At 42.6% G+C, this 6,868-nt stretch overlaps 1 non-coding gene across 1 annotated transcript; it reads right to left on the bottom strand.

Moving 5' to 3' along the window:
- Positions 1–584: 584 nt before the first annotated feature.
- Positions 585–657, bottom strand: Trnaa-cgc (transfer RNA alanine (anticodon CGC)). Its single transcript has one exon. It is a non-coding gene; the product is annotated as a tRNA-Ala (tRNA).
- Between the last annotated feature and the right edge of the window lie 6,211 nt (positions 658–6,868).

The raw sequence follows: 6,868 nt of genomic DNA, 5'->3' as shown, positions 1-6,868 counted from the left end.
ATTCATTGTGATTTCGAATTTAACGGAAGAAAATATGTTACTTGGTTGACTTGCAGTTGTGACTTACTTGAACTGAGACCTTGAAGATTCAAAATCTTAATACATTCCACGCACATCACACATTTCCACCTCTTCAGCGTTGTAATGCGGTAAGAATTCATCTCGCGTGTAAAATTTCCCGTTGGCGCACATCCGAACGTACTCGACCTGAAATTGAGTCCCCACGGCCAAAATCGTTAATAAGCAATGCCCACTCAAAAATTCGTTTTTTTCCTCGTTTCGACTTTGTTTACACATTTCCAGTAGCTTTCCACAAATTAACAATAGGCTCACAAACAAATTTATTGACATTTGCAAAGGCCAAAATCTGCGCCCGGGTTCCCGGGTTCGATTCCCGGCGGGGTCAGGGAGGAGGAGGAGGATATCAGTGTTTAACGTCCCGTCGACAACGAGGTCATTAGAGACGGAGCGCAAGCTCGTGTTAGGGAAGGATGGGGAAGGAAATCGGCCGTGCCCTTTCAAAGGAACCATCCCGGCATTTGCCTGAAGCGATTTAGGGAAATCACGGAAAACCTAAATCAGGATGGCAGGAGACGGGATTGAACCGTCGTCCTCCCGAATGCGAGTCCAGTGTGCTAACCACTGCGCCACCTCGCTCGGTCGGGGTCAGGGATTTTCTCTGCCTCGTGATGACTGGGTGCTGTGTGCTGTCCTTAGGTTAGTTAGGTTTAAGTAGTTCTGAGTTCTAGGGGACTGATGAGCATAGCTGTTGAATCCCATAGTGCTCAGAGCCATTTGAACCATTTTTTGAACAAAATCTGCGGCGTCAGCTAGTTGGGAATAAATACCGCTGTTACCGATTTGTTTTCGACGGCTGTCCACATTTCAAATTACGTTATTCTCTACGCACGATGTTCGGTGACTGTGGCCAACGCTTCTCGGGGTGTTCGTGTCCTACAGCAGAAAACGGTGTAAAGAAAATGATTATTTTTTCTGTCAGATAAGCTACAGTGTGTACGTTGATGTTAACACAAGAAATTCGCACGGGTCAGCGAACACAATACATTACGCGTTGTCGGACGGGTTTTCCGGTGCCTTCAGATTTTATTTTATTGCCACTGAAGGCTATAGCAATACTTTCCCGGGCATATAGCTTAGGCAGCATCACGTGCATGGTTTTTAAATGAAATGAGGTTCTTCAAAATGCTGCCCTCAATGTTTTATTTCTGTTCAAGGATGCACTGCAGACAACTACCTTTACAAAAGATATCATAACAGAAAGCTACATTAGATATTAACAGATTCCTGCTTCTTTTTCCAGAAATGTTTTTCTTGCTATTGCGAGGCTGCGTTTGACATCCCCTGCACCTACCGTCAGTTATTTTGTTGCCCAAATAGAAACAATTCGTGACCTGATTTAACTCTACTACATTTCATTATCCTAGGCTTACTATTGTTGACGTTCATCTTGTAATCCCTCTTCAAAACACTATCCATTCTGTTCAACTGCTCTTCCAAGTCCTTTCTTCTCTCTGGCACAATTACATTATCTCTTCGGTAGAGGTCTAAAGCTTCTATTTCTTCTCACGGAATTTCAATTCGCTGTCTGAATTTGACCTAACTTTCCTTTACTACATTTTTCGAGTGTATCATTCGCTGTCTACACTTGACGTAACTTTCCTTTATTACCCTTTTGGTGGTGGTGTGTTGGGGCTTATGGGCGCTCAACATCGAGGTCATCAGCGCCCTGACACACATTAAAAGGAACGAATGTGGACAGACCTAAGAAAACTAAAGCACACACTCAAAGAAAGCAGGAAAAGAAGGAAAATGCTACATAAGAAAGTAAAACCTAAGGAAAGGGGAAACATAGCAACAAGAATGTCACAGGAAATTGTTATTGGCTGGCGCTTACATAAAATATGGGTGAGCTTGTAACACAGTGAGCAAATTAAAATCCTCTCCCTAAAATCTTTGTAGAAACATTTGACAGGGCACAGAACTTTAAAACTTTAACCGCATTCGTCCGAGTGTTGCCTAAAACAGACGGCAGGTCCGCTGGAAAGTCAGCCGCGACCCGCTGGTCAGAAAATAAAACGCAATCCAATAAAACGTGGCGCACAGTGACCTGGACGCCGCAAGCACCACACATTGGAGGCTCCCCTCGCCGGAGCAGGAAGCCATGCGTCATAGGGCTGTGGCCTATTCGAAGCCGCGTGAGGAGAACCTCGTCCCGTCGATGGGGCTGAAAGGAAGTACACCACACACGCGTTGTGGGCTCGACTATACGGAGCTTATTGTCAGTCACTTCCAGCCACTCACCCTCCCACCGACGCATGACCCGTGAGCTCAACAGCGAGGTGAGTGCGTGCAAGGGGATAGCACACTGAGATACTTGTGGGGCGAGACACGCCTCCTCGGCTGCGAGATCTGCCCTTTCATTCCCAGCAATGCCGACATGCCCCGGAACCCAGCAGAAAGCAGCAACCTTCCCCAGTCGCTGTAGTCGGAGGAGGGCATCCTGGATGGTCTGGACAATTTTGTCTGCCGGATACAAACGTTGCAATGAGTGAAGGGCACTGAGTGAATCGGAACAGACAAGAAATTTAGGAGAGGAAGAATGCCTCATGTGCTCCAGTGCCCGCAAGATCGCAAACAATTCTGCATCAAAGACAGTAAAAGTCTGAGGCAGTCGGACCTTGAGGACACGACATGGAAAAACAACTGAGCAACCAACAGAATCCCCTTGTTTCGACCCACCCGTAAAAACAGTCACATAGTCGTGGCGCTCAGATAAAATGGCAGAAAATGCTGCATTAAAAACGGTGTATCACGAGCGGGAACTTAACAATTTTCACAAGAAGAATTATCGTCGCCGTCTGAAGAGTACGCCATGCCGCTGCAATCATTTTCCTCTGTTTCTGGTTGTCTTCTTCACTGCTTGATGATTTTGTACTTAGTTATTTCCATTACATCGTCGACTATTTTCTTTCATGGTCTCTCCTTGATTTTCTTTCCAATAATTTCTCGTTCCAATATGTGTGGTGGAAACATATTTTGTATAAATTAATGTTCAAAAAGTTTTGTTTTTATCTTTCTCATTGGTACTACGAAGTTTCTTCTTTCGTTGATCCATTTCAGAACACCATCATCGGATTCATCTTTCAGTCCGTCCGTTCCCTCCTGAGCCAGTTTCCCGTCGCTTCTCGGCGCTTTACTTCCGCGGCCAGTTAGCACAGCGCGCCTCTGTAAAACTGCTCTTTCTTCCTTTCTATGGTGAACGACTTGTCCTTTTTCATCACTGAAAGCACATTTACGCGCTCTTCCCAGATTTGCATGCTGCATCTGTTGTCTTCTGTAATTACAGAGACAATGTGAAGGAATTTATCTGCTTTCCCCATTTAATTTATTTCCATTAGGGTATCGTATGTCTTCTTGTTGCTCACCATTATCATTTGGTTTTAGACTGTTAATTTTAAATTAAATCTTTTTTCATAACTGAAAAAATGTAGAAAGCATATTTTGCGCAAGTTTATTATAATTACCTATTAAGGCAATATTATTTGTGAATCGTAGGCTATGAATGGAAATTCTATTCAGTCGTTTTCCCTCTGAAGATCCTCGTAGAATGTGAGCACCCTTTTTTACGTCTTTTCTAATTTTGTGTCTGCATTGTTCCGCATAAGTATCAGATCTCACATTCTGATTTGTATTTGTGATTAACTCTCGCAATACAAAGGGGGGAGGAGGCGTGGTATTTTACGCCCATCTTTTGAAAAATGCTAATCTAGTCACTTCATATTTTAAAATTTTGAAAAAATGTATGTCGTTTTTAATTAACTCTTCTTCCCAATTAGATAAACATTCAAAATTTTTCAGTTAAACTTAACCCAAAAATTTAAGTCTCTGTAGCGGATGGCACATTTCACAATGCATGTCATATTCAAAATTTTCAGGTTCAGGAACCTACTTAGAATGTAGTATATCTTTCAAAAGTATGTTGTGAGTACAAGTCAACAACAATCAACGAGATTTACATTTTTTTCATTTTTATTGGGTGGGCAGTGGGCATTACTGAAAGTGCCTCTTTCAAAAGTATGTTGTGAGTAGAAATCAACAACAATTAATGAACTTTAGGTTTTTTTCATTTTTATAGGGTGAGCAGTAAGCGTTATTCAAAGTGCGTTGGTACTGCTCACTGGTTACTAGAAGTATTTTAATTTTCTGGACCCTAGTAACACATCAATCCCTTCTTAAAAAGTGTTGTCAGTATAAGTCAACAATATCGGTAACGAATTTAAAAAAAATTTTTTATGGTGGGCATAAAATACCCTCCATTGGTAACGCACATTATGGAAAATGCGTTGGTAGCGCTAGAGTTAATATCGTTCTGTCTTTCCAGTTCACATTTAAGCCTTCCAACATCTTGAAGAGTTTTCTCCAACTAACACCGTCAGCCGCATTTTCTAGATCAGTACGGGCTACTAAGAATCCACATTTACTTCTCACCTCTTCCCTAGCAATCCCCCGAGCGCAGTCATTCTTCCTTTGGCCACATTTCTTGGCCTAAAACCAAAAGTGGTCTTCAACAAGAGGAACAGCGAAGAGAAAATTTTAGAGAATGCGTGTCTGGGATCTCAGAGATTGATAATTTGCCTTGATGGGGCTATACCAATTTTTCTCTTGTGGAACTAAATTCGGAGGACGCTTTCTGAGCCCATAGTGAGAACATAATCAGGCAGAAATCGTTTACTGCTTAAATTTCTGTGGTCATTTTCCTTACAAAAGTTTCCTTTCAAAGTGGTGCAAATGGCTCTGAGCGCTCATCACTCCCCTAGAACTTAGAACTACTTAAACCTAACTAACCTAAGGACATCACACACATCCATGCCCGAGGCAGGAATTGAACCTGCGACCGTAGCGGTCGCTCGGCTCCAGACTGTAGCGCCTAGAACCGCTCGGCCACCCCGGCCGGCAGTTTCCTGTCCAAGGTACGTATAGAGGCATTCCTTCACACCTCATCTGTAGGAAAACTTGTCACCAGTGTTGATGATTACCAACAAAGAAGCTACGGAGTTAGAAATGCGGCAGGAAAACCAAGTTTTAATACATTTCCACATGTTATTTTTATTTATTTAGTGATAAAAATTATCAATAAATTCGGAACACTGTTACACAAATAAAAACCATTTGCATCAGAGTGTTAACGACAGACATGTCACTATTTAGGTTCGACTTTTCGAGTGGACTTTTGAAAATACTGCTGTTTCTTAATGATATCTTTTACAAGATTCCGCAAATGTTTTAAATTTTTGAGACAAACTAAATGCAAAAATTCAGACCTTTGTAGTAGATGTGACTTTTGACAATGAACAATGCATCAAATATTTTCAGATTTGGGGTCCTACTTACACGTCAACAGTATGTTGTCAACAACTACTAACAAATTCTGTTTTTGTTTTACTTCTTTTGGGGTAGGCATAAAGTACTCCTTCTCTTCCCCTAGTCAACTGGGTAAGAGACGTTACTGAATACGTTCTACATCTACAGCTACATCTACATCCATTCTCCGCAATCCACCATACGGTGCGTGGCGGAGTGTACCTCGTACCACAACTAGCATCTTCTCTCCCTGTTCCACTTCCAAACAGAACGAGGGAAAAATGACTGCCTATATGCCTCTGTACGAGCCCTAATCTCTTATCTTTGTGGTCTTTCCGCGAAATACAAGTTGGTGGCAGTAAAATTGTACTGCAGTCAGCCTCAAATATTGGTTCACTAAATTTCCTCAGTAGCGATTCACGAAAAGAACGCCTCCTTTCCTCCAGAGATTCCCACCCGAGTTGCTGAAGCATTTTCGCAACACTCGCGTGGTGATCAAACTTACCAGTAACAAATGTAGCAGCGCGCCTCTGAATTGCTTCTATGTCCTCCCTCAACCCGAGCTGTTAGGGATCCCAAACGCTCGAGCAGTACTCAAGAATAGGTCGTATTAGTGTTTTATAAGCGGTCTCCTTTACAGATGAACCACATCTTCCCAAACTTCTACCAATGAACCGAAGACGACTATCCGCCTTCCCCACAACTGCCATTACACGCTTGTCCCACTTCATATCGCTCTGCAATGTTACGCCCAAATATTTAATCGACGTGACTGTGTCAAGCGCTACACTACTAATGGAGTATTCAAACATTACGGGTTTCTTGTTCGTATTCATCTGCATTGATTTACATTTATCTAAATTTAGAGTTAGCTGCCATTCTTTACACCAATCACAAACCCTGTCCAAGTCATCTTGTATCCTCCTATACGTTGGTACAGTGAGTATTAATGTTTGAAATGTTCAAAAAAAGCAGTGGTAGACTGTAAAGGCTGAAGAATTGTATAGAATTATATAAAACTTTGAAGGAAGGACAAACCTGGGAGAGGAGCAGACACGAAAATGGGGCGGACAACGCTGTTGTTTTGTTTTGTTCTAGGGCGCAAGAACAACCTGACGACAGCGCACGAGACTGCTGAGCTGTGGGCTCGGGTTCGATCCTTACTACCGCCTCTCTGCTGTTCGGTGTTAAGTAAGGAAACCAAACGAAGATCTGGTGCGGCGACGGCGCCTGTGGCGCGTGCAGCAGTCTTACTGGCTAACTTCAGAGCCAGTTAACTCTGATACGGCGAAACGTATAGGGTTTTTTGTCTAAGAATTACTTCTCAGCACAACCTTCTGTGCAATACACTTACAAGCTTTTCACTCTGTTTCTGACCATGCCGTATTTCACCTTTATTTAGAACGTACTCGCAAAATTAGTCAGAGGCGACTCATAGACAGAGCTGTACTAATATACGGCCAAAGTGTAGGCACGGTTAAGATAT

The sequence above is a fragment of the Schistocerca serialis genome, chromosome 12, assembly GCF_023864345.2.
Source record: "Schistocerca serialis cubense isolate TAMUIC-IGC-003099 chromosome 12, iqSchSeri2.2, whole genome shotgun sequence".
NCBI classification, from domain to species: domain Eukaryota; kingdom Metazoa; phylum Arthropoda; class Insecta; order Orthoptera; family Acrididae; genus Schistocerca; species Schistocerca serialis.
This window is presented reverse-complemented; position numbering and strand designations above follow the sequence as displayed.